Raw genomic sequence first — 13,458 nt, 5'->3', positions numbered from 1 at the left:
ACACATTTTCCATTTTCTGATCAATCCAAAAACACTGCATAACCTTTGAATTTTTTTTAAAAAGAGATCTTTTTTTTTAATTGCCAGTGGCGTAAAAGAGTATATTATATTTTGACTGTTTATCGCTCTAGCTATTTTTTTTCGTTGACCTTCATTATACAAGCAGATGAGGCTCTGTGGCGCAATGGATAGCGCATTGGACTTCTAGTGTATTGAAGGCATTCAAAGGTTGTGGGTTCGAGTCCCAATAGAGTCGTTGTGTTTTGCTAACAAAGCAGTCAAACCTTTGTAAGAAATACTCCTTCAATACTACAACTACAACATGAAAAACAATCTTAACAAATCTCTAACATAGGTGGTTAACTAGATGCATCCAGAATGGATCTTAGAATAAGAAGTTAAGAAAGTTGAATAAATATTACCAACAATTACATTTAAATTAATAATGATGGAAACCTGAGCTTAATGTATCACATTACACTTTGATTCTCTATTTATATTAAAGGACTCAAAGAGCTGTTCCCCTTAAACCATGGATGTCAGCTCATATCGTTAGGTGCAAATCAGAAACATCTTGCCCAAATTCCAGAAACTTTTTATTAGTTAAGAAAAAAAAAGTACAGAGCTTTCTACCAAAGACCACTTAACATGTCTGTATGGCCTTCTTTTGTCACTATTGGCAGTAAGTTGTACCAGGAAAAGGAAAGGGATGAAAATGTTGTAATTTATGTTGTTAAATGGAAATCTCAACATATAAAAAGAAGTCAAAATTTCTGATTCGTCCACCAAAGAACACTTCAGAAACTTTTGACAGTTTTAATATCTTTGTCAGCTTAAACATTTAACACATTTTCCATTTTCTGATCAATCCAAAAACACTGCATAACCTTTTAATTTTTTTTAAAAAGATCTTTTTTTTTTCTTTTAATTGCCAGTGGCGTAAAAGAGTATATTACATTTTGACTGTGTATCACTCTAGCTATTTGTTTTCGATGACCTTCTAGATACAAGCAGATGAGGCTCTGTGGCGCAATGGATAGCGCATTGGACTTCTAGTGTATTAAAGGCATTCAAAGGTTGTGGGTTCGAGTCCCACCAGAGTCGTTGTGTTTTGCTAACAAAGCAGTCAAACCTTTGTAAGAAATACTCCTTCAATACTACAACTACAACATGAAAAACAATCTTAACAAATCTCTAACATAGGTGGTTAACTAGATGCATTCAGAAGGGATCTTAGAATAAGAAGTTAAGAAAGTTGAATAAATATTACCAACAATTACATTTAAATTAATAATGATGGAAACCTGAGCTTAATGTATCACAGTACACTTTGATTCTCCATTTACATTAAAGGACTCAAAGAGCTGTTCCCCTTAAACCATGGATGTCAGCTCATATCGTTAGGTGCAAATCAGAAACATCTTGCCCAAATTCCAGAAACTTTTTATTAGTTAAGAAAAAAAAAGTACAGAGCTTTCTACCAAAGACCACTTAACATGTCTGTATGGCCTTCTTTTGTCACTATTGGCAGTAAGTTGTACCAGGAAAAGGAAAGGGATGAAAATTTTGTAATTTATGTTGTTAAATTAGATACAAGCAGATGAGGCTCTGTGGCGCAATGGATAGCGCATTGGACTTCTAGTGTATTGAAAGCATTCAAAGGTTGTGGGTTCGAGTCCCACCAGAGTAGTTGTGTTTTGCTAACAAAGCAGACAAACCTTTGTAAGAAATACTCCTTCAATACTACAACTACAACATGAAAAACAATCTTAACAAATCTCTAACATAGGTGGTTAACTAGATGCATTCAGAAGGAATCTTAGAATAAGAAGTTAAGAAAGTTGAATAAATATTACCAACAATTACATTTAAATTAATAATGATGGAAACCTGAGCTTAATGTATCACAGTACACTTTGATTCTCCATTTACATTAAAGGACTCAAAGAGCTGTTCCCCTTAAACCATGGATGTCAGCTCATATCGTTAGGTGCAAATCAGAAACATCTTGCCCAAATTCCAGAAACTTTTTATTAGTTAAGAAAAAAAAAGTACAGAGCTTTCTACCAAAGACCACTTAACATGTCTGTATGGCCTTCTTTTGTCACTATTGGCAGTAAGTTGTACCAGGAAAAGGAAAGGGATGAAAATGTTGTAATTTATGTTGTTAAATGGAAATCTCAACATATAAAAAGAAGTCAAAATGTCTGATTCGTCCACCAAAGAACACTTCAGAAACTTTTGACAGTTTTAATATCTTTGTCAGCTTAAACATTTAACACATTTTCCATTTTCTGATCAATCCAAAAACACTGCATAACCTTTGAATTTTTTTTAAAAAGAGATCTTTTTTTTTTCTTTTAATTGCCAGTGGCGTAAAAGAGTATATTACATTTTGACTGTGTATCACTCTAGCTATTTTTTTTCGATGACCTTCTAGATACAAGCAGATGAGGCTCTGTGGCGCAATGGATAGCGCATTGGACTTCTAGTGTATTGAAGGCATTCAAAGGTTGTGGGTTCGAGTCCCACCAGAGTAGTTGTCTTTTGCTAACAAAGCAGACAAACCTTTGTAAGAAATACTCCTTCAATACTACAACTACAACATGAAAAACAATCTTAACAAATCTCTAACATAGGTGGTTAACTAGATGCATTCAGAAGGAATCTTAGAATAAGAAGTTAAGAAAGTTGAATAAATATTACCAACAATTACATTTAAATTAATAATGATGGAAACCTGAGCTTAATGTATCACAGTACACTTTGATTCTCCATTTATATTAAAGGACTCAAAGAGCTGTTCCCCTTAAACCATGGATGTCAGCTCATATCGTTAGGTGCAAATCAGACACATCTTGCCCAAATTCCAGAAACTTTTTATTAGTTAAGAAAAATAAAGTACAGAGCTTTCTACCAAAGACCACTTAACATGTCTGTATGGCCTTCTTTTGTCACTATTGGCAGTAAGTTGTACCAGGAAAAGGAAAGGGATGAAAATTTTGTAATTTATGTTGTTAAATGGAAATCTCAACATATAAAAAGAAGTCAAAATTTCTGATTCGTCCACCAAAGAACACTTCAGAAACTTTTGACAGTTTTAATATCTTTGTCAGCTTAAACATTTAACACATTTTCCATTTTCTGATCAATCCAAAAACACTGCATAACCTTTTAATTTTTTTTAAAAAGATCTTTTTTTTTTCTTTTAATTGCCAGTGGCGTAAAAGAGTATATTACATTTTGACTGTGTATCACTCTAGCTATTTGTTTTCGATGACCTTCTAGATACAAGCAGATGAGGCTCTGTGGCGCAATGGATAGCGCATTGGACTTCTAGTGTATTGAAGGCATTCAAAGGTTGTGGGTTCGAGTCCCACCAGAGTCGTTGTGTTTTGCTACTAAAGCAGTCAAACCTTTGTAAGAAATACTCCTTCAATACTACAACTACAACAGGAAAAACAATCTTAACAAATCTCTAACATAGGTGGTTAACTAGATGCATTCAGAAGGGATCTTAGAATAAGAAGTTAAGAAAGTTGAATAAATATTACCAACAATTACATTTAAATTAATAATGATGGAAACCTGAGCTTAATGTATCACAGTACACTTTGATTCTCCATTTACATTAAAGGACTCAAAGAGCTGTTCCCCTTAAACCATGGATGTCAGCTCATATCGTTAGGTGCAAATCAGAAACATCTTGCCCAAATTCCAGAAACTTTTTATTAGTTAAGAAAAAAAAAGTACAGAGCTTTCTACCAAAGACCACTTAACATGTCTGTATGGCCTTCTTTTGTCACTATTGGCAGTAAGTTGTACCAGGAAAAGGAAAGGGATGAAAATGTTGTAATTTATGTTGTTAAATGGAAATCTCAACATATAAAAAGAAGTCAAAATGTCTGATTCGTCCACCAAAGAACACTTCAGAAACTTTTGACAGTTTTAATATCTTTGTCAGCTTAAACATTTAACACATTTTCCATTTTCTGATCAATCCAAAAACACTGCATAACCTTTGAATTTTTTTTAAAAAGAGATCTTTTTTTTTTCTTTTAATTGCCAGTGGCGTAAAAGAGTATATTACATTTTGACTGTGTATCACTCTAGCTATTTTTTTTCGATGACCTTCTAGATACAAGCAGATGAGGCTCTGTGGCGCAATGGATAGCGCATTGAACTTCTAGTGTATTGAAGGCATTCAAAGGTTGTGGGTTCGAGTCCCACCAGAGTAGTTGTGTTTTGCTAACAAAGCAGACAAACCTTTGTAAGAAATACTCCTTCAATACTACAACTACAACATGAAAAACAATCTTAACAAATCTCTAACATAGGTGGTTAACTAGATGCATTCAGAAGGAATCTTAGAATAAGAAGTTAAGAAAGTTGAATAAATATTACCAACAATTACATTTAAATTAATAATGATGGAAACCTGAGCTTAATGTATCAAAGTACATTTTGATTCTCCATTTATATTAAAGGACTCAAAGAGCTGTTCCCCTTAAACCATGGATGTCAGCTCATATCGTTAGGTGCAAATCAGACACATCTTGCCCAAATTCCAGAAACTTTTTATTAGTTAAGAAAAAAAAAGTACAGAGCTTTCTACCAAAGACCACTTAACATGTCTGTATGGCCTTCTTTTGTCACTATTGGCAGTAAGTTGTACCAGGAAAAGGAAAGGGATGAAAATGTTGTAATTTATGTTGTTAAATGGAAATCTCAACATATAAAAAGAAGTCAAAATTTCTGATTTGTCCACCAAAGAACACTTCAGAAACTTTTGACAGTTTTAATTTCTTTGTCAGCTTAAACATTTAACACATTTTCCATTTTCTGATCAATCCAAAAACACTGCATAACCTTTGAATTTTTTTTAAAAAGAGATCTTTTTTTTTAATTGCCAGTGGCGTAAAAGAGTATATTATATTTTGACTGTTTATCGCTCTAGCTATTTTTTTTCGTTGACCTTCATTATACAAGCAGATGAGGCTCTGTGGCGCAATGGATAGCGCATTGGACTTCTAGTGTATTGAAGGCATTCAAAGGTTGTGGGTTCGAGTCCCAATAGAGTCGTTGTGTTTTGCTAACAAAGCAGTCAAACCTTTGTAAGAAATACTCCTTCAATACTACAACTACAACATGAAAAACAATCTTAACAAATCTCTAACATAGGTGGTTAACTAGATGCATCCAGAATGGATCTTAGAATAAGAAGTTAAGAAAGTTGAATAAATATTACCAACAATTACATTTAAATTAATAATGATGGAAACCTGAGCTTAATGTATCACATTACACTTTGATTCTCTATTTATATTAAAGGACTCAAAGAGCTGTTCCCCTTAAACCATGGATGTCAGCTCATATCGTTAGGTGCAAATCAGAAACATCTTGCCCAAATTCCAGAAACTTTTTATTAGTTAAGAAAAAAAAAGTACAGAGCTTTCTACCAAAGACCACTTAACATGTCTGTATGGCCTTCTTTTGTCACTATTGGCAGTAAGTTGTACCAGGAAAAGGAAAGGGATGAAAATGTTGTAATTTATGTTGTTAAATGGAAATCTCAACATATAAAAAGAAGTCAAAATTTCTGATTCGTCCACCAAAGAACACTTCAGAAACTTTTGACAGTTTTAATATCTTTGTCAGCTTAAACATTTAACACATTTTCCATTTTCTGATCAATCCAAAAACACTGCATAACCTTTTAATTTTTTTTAAAAAGATCTTTTTTTTTTCTTTTAATTGCCAGTGGCGTAAAAGAGTATATTACATTTTGACTGTGTATCACTCTAGCTATTTGTTTTCGATGACCTTCTAGATACAAGCAGATGAGGCTCTGTGGCGCAATGGATAGCGCATTGGACTTCTAGTGTATTAAAGGCATTCAAAGGTTGTGGGTTCGAGTCCCACCAGAGTCGTTGTGTTTTGCTAACAAAGCAGTCAAACCTTTGTAAGAAATACTCCTTCAATACTACAACTACAACATGAAAAACAATCTTAACAAATCTCTAACATAGGTGGTTAACTAGATGCATTCAGAAGGGATCTTAGAATAAGAAGTTAAGAAAGTTGAATAAATATTACCAACAATTACATTTAAATTAATAATGATGGAAACCTGAGCTTAATGTATCACAGTACACTTTGATTCTCCATTTACATTAAAGGACTCAAAGAGCTGTTCCCCTTAAACCATGGATGTCAGCTCATATCGTTAGGTGCAAATCAGAAACATCTTGCCCAAATTCCAGAAACTTTTTATTAGTTAAGAAAAAAAAAGTACAGAGCTTTCTACCAAAGACCACTTAACATGTCTGTATGGCCTTCTTTTGTCACTATTGGCAGTAAGTTGTACCAGGAAAAGGAAAGGGATGAAAATTTTGTAATTTATGTTGTTAAATTAGATACAAGCAGATGAGGCTCTGTGGCGCAATGGATAGCGCATTGGACTTCTAGTGTATTGAAAGCATTCAAAGGTTGTGGGTTCGAGTCCCACCAGAGTAGTTGTGTTTTGCTAACAAAGCAGACAAACCTTTGTAAGAAATACTCCTTCAATACTCAACTACAACATGAAAAACAATCTTAACAAATCTCTAACATAGGTGGTTAACTAGATGCATTCAGAAGGAATCTTAGAATAAGAAGTTAAGAAAGTTGAATAAATATTACCAACAATTACATTTAAATTAATAATGATGGAAACCTGAGCTTAATGTATCACAGTACACTTTGATTCTCCATTTATATTAAAGGACTCAAAGAGCTGTTCCCCTTAAACCATGGATGTCAGCTCATATCGTTAGGTGCAAATCAGACACATCTTGCCCAAATTCCAGAAACTTTTTATTAGTTAAGAAAAAAAAAGTACAGAGCTTTCTACCAAAGACCACTTAACATGTCTGTATGGCCTTCTTTTGTCACTATTGGCAGTAAGTTGTACCAGGAAAAGGAAAGGGATGAAAATGTTGTAATTTATGTTGTTAAATGGAAATCTCAACATATAAAAATAAGTCAAAATTTCTGATTCGTCCACCAAAGAACACTTCAGAAACTTTTGACAGTTTTAATATCTTTGTCAGCTTAAACATTTAACACATTTTCCATTTTCTGATCAATCCAAAAACACTGCATAACCTTTGAATTTTTTTTAAAAAGAGATCTTTTTTTTTAATTGCCAGTGGCGTAAAAGAGTATATTAAATTTTGACTGTTTATCGCTCTAGCTATTTTTTTTCGTTGACCTTCTATATACAAGAAGATGAGGCTCTGTGGCGCAATGGATAGCGCATTGGACTTCTAGTGTATTGAAGGCATTCAAAGGTTGTGGGTTCGAGTCCCAACAGAGTCGTTGTGTTTTGCTAACAAAGCAGTCAAACCTTTGTAAGAAATACTCCTTCAATACTACAACTACAACATGAAAAACAATCTTAACAAATCTCTAACATAGGTGGTTAACTAGATGCATTCAGAAGGGATCTTAGAATAAGAAGTTAAGAAAGTTGAATAAATATTACCAACAATTACATTTAAATTAATAATGATGGAAACCTGAGCTTAATGTATCACAGTACACTTTGATTCTCCATTTACATTAAAGGACTCAAAGAGCTGTTCCCATTAAACCATGGATGTCAGCTCATATCGTTAGGTGCAAATCAGAAACATCTTGCCCAAATTCCAGAAACTTTTTATTAGTTAAGAAAAAAAAAGTACAGAGCTTTCTACCAAAGACCACTTAACATGTCTGTATGGCCTTCTTTTGTCACTATTGGCAGTAAGTTGTACCAGGAAAAGGAAAGGGATGAAAATTTTGTAATTTATGTTGTTAAATTAGATACAAGCAGATGAGGCTCTGTGGCGCAATGGATAGCGCATTGGACTTCTAGTGTATTGAAAGCATTCAAAGGTTGTGGGTTCGAGTCCCACCAGAGTAGTTGTGTTTTGCTAACAAAGCAGACAAACCTTTGTAAGAAATACTCCTTCAATACTACAACTACAACATGAAAAACAATCTTAACAAATCTCTAACATAGGTGGTTAACTAGATGCATTCAGAAGGAATCTTAGAATAAGAAGTTAAGAAAGTTGAATAAATATTACCAACAATTACATTTAAATTAATAATGATGGAAACCTGAGCTTAATGTATCACAGTACACTTTGATTCTCCATTTATATTAAAGGACTCAAAGAGCTGTTCCCCTTAAACCATGGATGTCAGCTCATATCGTTAGTTGCAAATCAGACACATCTTGCCCAAATTCCAGAAACTTTTTATTAGTTAAGAAAAATAAAGTACAGAGCTTTCTACCAAAGACCACTTAACATGTCTGTATGGCCTTCTTTTGTCACTATTGGCAGTAAGTTGTACCAGGAAAAGGAAAGGGATGAAAATGTTGTAATTTATGTTGTTAAATGGAAATCTCAACATATAAAAAGAAGTCAAAATGTCTGATTCGTCCACCAAAGAACACTTCAGAAACTTTTGACAGTTTTAATATCTTTGTCAGCTTAAACATTTAACACATTTTCCATTTTCTGATCAATCCAAAAACACTGCATAACCTTTGAATTTTTTTTAAAAAGAGATCTTTTTTTTTAATTGCCAGTGGCGTAAAAGAGTATATTAAATTTTGACTGTTTATCGCTCTAGCTATTTTTTTTCGTTGACCTTCTATATACAAGAAGATGAGGCTCTGTGGCGCAATGGATAGCGCATTGGACTTCTAGTGTATTGAAGGCATTCAAAGGTTGTGGATTCGAGTCCCAACAGAGTCGTTGTGTTTTGCTACTAAAGCAGTCAAACCTTTGTAAGAAATACTCCTTCAATACTACAACTACAACATGAAAAACAATCTTAACAAATCTCTAACATAGGTGGTTAACTAGATGCATTCAGAAGGAATCTTAGAATAAGAAGTTAAGAAAGTTGAATAAATATTACCAACAATTACATTTAAATTAATAATGATGGAAACCTGAGCTTAATGTATCACAGTACACTTTGATTCTCCATTTATATTAAAGGACTCAAAGAGCTGTTCCCCTTAAACCATGGATGTCAGCTCATATCGTTAGGTGCAAATCAGACACATCTTGCCCAAATTCCAGAAACTTTTTATTAGTTAAGAAAAATAAAGTACAGAGCTTTCTACCAAAGACCACTTAACATGTCTGTATGGCCTTCTTTTGTCACTATTGGCAGTAAGTTGTACCAGGAAAAGGAAAGGGATGAAAATGTTGTAATTTATGTTGTTAAATGGAAATCTCAACATATAAAAAGAAGTCAAAATTTCTGATTTGTCCACCAAAGAACACTTCAGAAACTTTTGACAGTTTTAATTTCTTTGTCAGCTTAAACATTTAACACATTTTCCATTTTCTGATCAATCCAAAAACACTGCATAACCTTTGAATTTTTTTTAAAAAGAGATCTTTTTTTTTAATTGCCAGTGGCGTAAAAGAGTATATTATATTTTGACTGTTTATCGCTCTAGCTATTTTTTTTCGTTGACCTTCATTATACAAGCAGATGAGGCTCTGTGGCGCAATGGATAGCGCATTGGACTTCTAGTGTATTGAAGGCATTCAAAGGTTGTGGGTTCGAGTCCCAATAGAGTCGTTGTGTTTTGCTAACAAAGCAGTCAAACCTTTGTAAGAAATACTCCTTCAATACTACAACTACAACATGAAAAACAATCTTAACAAATCTCTAACATAGGTGGTTAACTAGATGCATCCAGAATGGATCTTAGAATAAGAAGTTAAGAAAGTTGAATAAATATTACCAACAATTACATTTAAATTAATAATGATGGAAACCTGAGCTTAATGTATCACATTACACTTTGATTCTCTATTTATATTAAAGGACTCAAAGAGCTGTTCCCCTTAAACCATGGATGTCAGCTCATATCGTTAGGTGCAAATCAGAAACATCTTGCCCAAATTCCAGAAACTTTTTATTAGTTAAGAAAAAAAAAGTACAGAGCTTTCTACCAAAGACCACTTAACATGTCTGTATGGCCTTCTTTTGTCACTATTGGCAGTAAGTTGTACCAGGAAAAGGAAAGGGATGAAAATGTTGTAATTTATGTTGTTAAATGGAAATCTCAACATATAAAAAGAAGTCAAAATTTCTGATTCGTCCACCAAAGAACACTTCAGAAACTTTTGACAGTTTTAATATCTTTGTCAGCTTAAACATTTAACACATTTTCCATTTTCTGATCAATCCAAAAACACTGCATAACCTTTTAATTTTTTTTAAAAAGATCTTTTTTTTTTCTTTTAATTGCCAGTGGCGTAAAAGAGTATATTACATTTTGACTGTGTATCACTCTAGCTATTTGTTTTCGATGACCTTCTAGATACAAGCAGATGAGGCTCTGTGGCGCAATGGATAGCGCATTGGACTTCTAGTGTATTAAAGGCATTCAAAGGTTGTGGGTTCGAGTCCCACCAGAGTCGTTGTGTTTTGCTAACAAAGCAGTCAAACCTTTGTAAGAAATACTCCTTCAATACTACAACTACAACATGAAAAACAATCTTAACAAATCTCTAACATAGGTGGTTAACTAGATGCATTCAGAAGGGATCTTAGAATAAGAAGTTAAGAAAGTTGAATAAATATTACCAACAATTACATTTAAATTAATAATGATGGAAACCTGAGCTTAATGTATCACAGTATACTTTGATTCTCCATTTACATTAAAGGACTCAAAGAGCTGTTCCCCTTAAACCATGGATGTCAGCTCATATCGTTAGGTGCAAATCAGAAACATCTTGCCCAAATTCCAGAAACTTTTTATTAGTTAAGAAAAAAAAAGTACAGAGCTTTCTACCAAAGACCACTTAACATGTCTGTATGGCCTTCTTTTGTCACTATTGGCAGTAAGTTGTACCAGGAAAAGGAAAGGGATGAAAATTTTGTAATTTATGTTGTTAAATTAGATACAAGCAGATGAGGCTCTGTGGCGCAATGGATAGCGCATTGGACTTCTAGTGTATTGAAAGCATTCAAAGGTTGTGGGTTCGAGTCCCACCAGAGTAGTTGTGTTTTGCTAACAAAGCAGACAAACCTTTGTAAGAAATACTCCTTCAATACTACAACTACAACATGAAAAACAATCTTAACAAATCTCTAACATAGGTGGTTAACTAGATGCATTCAGAAGGAATCTTAGAATAAGAAGTTAAGAAAGTTGAATAAATATTACCAACAATTACATTTAAATTAATAATGATGGAAACCTGAGCTTAATGTATCACAGTACACTTTGATTCTCCATTTATATTAAAGGACTCAAAGAGCTGTTCCCCTTAAACCATGGATGTCAGCTCATATCGTTAGGTGCAAATCAGACACATCTTGCCCAAATTCCAGAAACTTTTTATTAGTTAAGAAAAAAAAAGTACAGAGCTTTCTACCAAAGACCACTTAACATGTCTGTATGGCCTTCTTTTGTCACTATTGGCAGTAAGTTGTACCAGGAAAAGGAAAGGGATGAAAATGTTGTAATTTATGTTGTTAAATGGAAATCTCAACATATAAAAATAAGTCAAAATTTCTGATTCGTCCACCAAAGAACACTTCAGAAACTTTTGACAGTTTTAATATCTTTGTCAGCTTAAACATTTAACACATTTTCCATTTTCTGATCAATCCAAAAACACTGCATAACCTTTGAATTTTTTTTAAAAAGAGATCTTTTTTTTTAATTGCCAGTGGCGTAAAAGAGTATATTAAATTTTGACTGTTTATCGCTCTAGCTATTTTTTTTCGTTGACCTTCTATATACAAGAAGATGAGGCTCTGTGGCGCAATGGATAGCGCATTGGACTTCTAGTGTATTGAAGGCATTCAAAGGTTGTGGGTTCGAGTCCCAACAGAGTCGTTGTGTTTTGCTAACAAAGCAGTCAAACCTTTGTAAGAAATACTCCTTCAATACTACAACTACAACATGAAAAACAATCTTAACAAATCTCTAACATAGGTGGTTAACTAGATGCATTCAGAAGGGATCTTAGAATAAGAAGTTAAGAAAGTTGAATAAATATTACCAACAATTACATTTAAATTAATAATGATGGAAACCTGAGCTTAATGTATCACAGTACACTTTGATTCTCCATTTACATTAAAGGACTCAAAGAGCTGTTCCCATTAAACCATGGATGTCAGCTCATATCGTTAGGTGCAAATCAGAAACATCTTGCCCAAATTCCAGAAACTTTTTATTAGTTAAGAAAAAAAAAGTACAGAGCTTTCTACCAAAGACCACTTAACATGTCTGTATGGCCTTCTTTTGTCACTATTGGCAGTAAGTTGTACCAGGAAAAGGAAAGGGATGAAAATTTTGTAATTTATGTTGTTAAATTAGATACAAGCAGATGAGGCTCTGTGGCGCAATGGATAGCGCATTGGACTTCTAGTGTATTGAAAGCATTCAAAGGTTGTGGGTTCGAGTCCCACCAGAGTAGTTGTGTTTTGCTAACAAAGCAGACAAACCTTTGTAAGAAATACTCCTTCAATACTACAACTACAACATGAAAAACAATCTTAACAAATCTCTAACATAGGTGGTTAACTAGATGCATTCAGAAGGAATCTTAGAATAAGAAGTTAAGAAAGTTGAATAAATATTACCAACAATTACATTTAAATTAATAATGATGGAAACCTGAGCTTAATGTATCACAGTACACTTTGATTCTCCATTTATATTAAAGGACTCAAAGAGCTGTTCCCCTTAAACCATGGATGTCAGCTCATATCGTTAGGTGCAAATCAGACACATCTTGCCCAAATTCCAGAAACTTTTTATTAGTTAAGAAAAATAAAGTACAGAGCTTTCTACCAAAGACCACTTAACATGTCTGTATGGCCTTCTTTTGTCACTATTGGCAGTAAGTTGTACCAGGAAAAGGAAAGGGATGAAAATGTTGTAATTTATGTTGTTAAATGGAAATCTCAACATATAAAAAGAAGTCAAAATGTCTGATTCGTCCACCAAAGAACACTTCAGAAACTTTTGACAGTTTTAATATCTTTGTCAGCTTAAACATTTAACACATTTTCCATTTTCTGATCAATCCAAAAACACTGCATAACCTTTGAATTTTTTTTAAAAAGAGATCTTTTTTTTTAATTGCCAGTGGCGTAAAAGAGTATATTAAATTTTGACTGTTTATCGCTCTAGCTATTTTTTTTCGTTGACCTTCTATATACAAGAAGATGAGGCTCTGTGGCGCAATGGATAGCGCATTGGACTTCTAGTGTATTGAAGGCATTCAAAGGTTGTGGATTCGAGTCCCAACAGAGTCGTTGTGTTTTGCTAACAAAGCAGTCAAACCTTTGTAAGAAATACTCCTTCAATACTACAACTACAACATGAAAAACAATCTTAACAAATCTCTAACATAGGTGGTTAACTAGATGCAT

The 13,458-nt window shown here is 33.5% G+C and overlaps 4 non-coding genes across 4 annotated transcripts; all 4 read left to right on the top strand.

Moving 5' to 3' along the window:
- The first annotated feature begins 1,018 nt into the window (after positions 1-1,018).
- Positions 1,019-1,104, top strand: TRNAR-UCU (transfer RNA arginine (anticodon UCU)). The gene is given in 2 exon segments: positions 1,019-1,055; positions 1,069-1,104. It is a non-coding gene; the product is annotated as a tRNA-Arg (tRNA).
- A 2,198-nt stretch (positions 1,105-3,302) lies between these two features.
- On the top strand, positions 3,303-3,388 carry TRNAR-UCU (transfer RNA arginine (anticodon UCU)). The gene is given in 2 exon segments: positions 3,303-3,339; positions 3,353-3,388. It is a non-coding gene; the product is annotated as a tRNA-Arg (tRNA).
- Positions 3,389-5,844: 2,456 nt separating this feature from the next.
- On the top strand, positions 5,845-5,930 carry TRNAR-UCU (transfer RNA arginine (anticodon UCU)). The gene is given in 2 exon segments: positions 5,845-5,881; positions 5,895-5,930. It is a non-coding gene; the product is annotated as a tRNA-Arg (tRNA).
- Positions 5,931-10,395: 4,465 nt separating this feature from the next.
- TRNAR-UCU (transfer RNA arginine (anticodon UCU)) lies at positions 10,396-10,481 on the top strand. Its single transcript is given in 2 exon segments — positions 10,396-10,432; positions 10,446-10,481. It is a non-coding gene; the product is annotated as a tRNA-Arg (tRNA).
- The last annotated feature ends 2,977 nt before the right edge of the window (positions 10,482-13,458 follow it).

This window comes from Pelobates fuscus, chromosome 4 (assembly GCF_036172605.1).
Source record: "Pelobates fuscus isolate aPelFus1 chromosome 4, aPelFus1.pri, whole genome shotgun sequence".
Lineage (NCBI taxonomy): Eukaryota > Metazoa > Chordata > Amphibia > Anura > Pelobatidae > Pelobates > Pelobates fuscus.
This window is presented reverse-complemented; position numbering and strand designations above follow the sequence as displayed.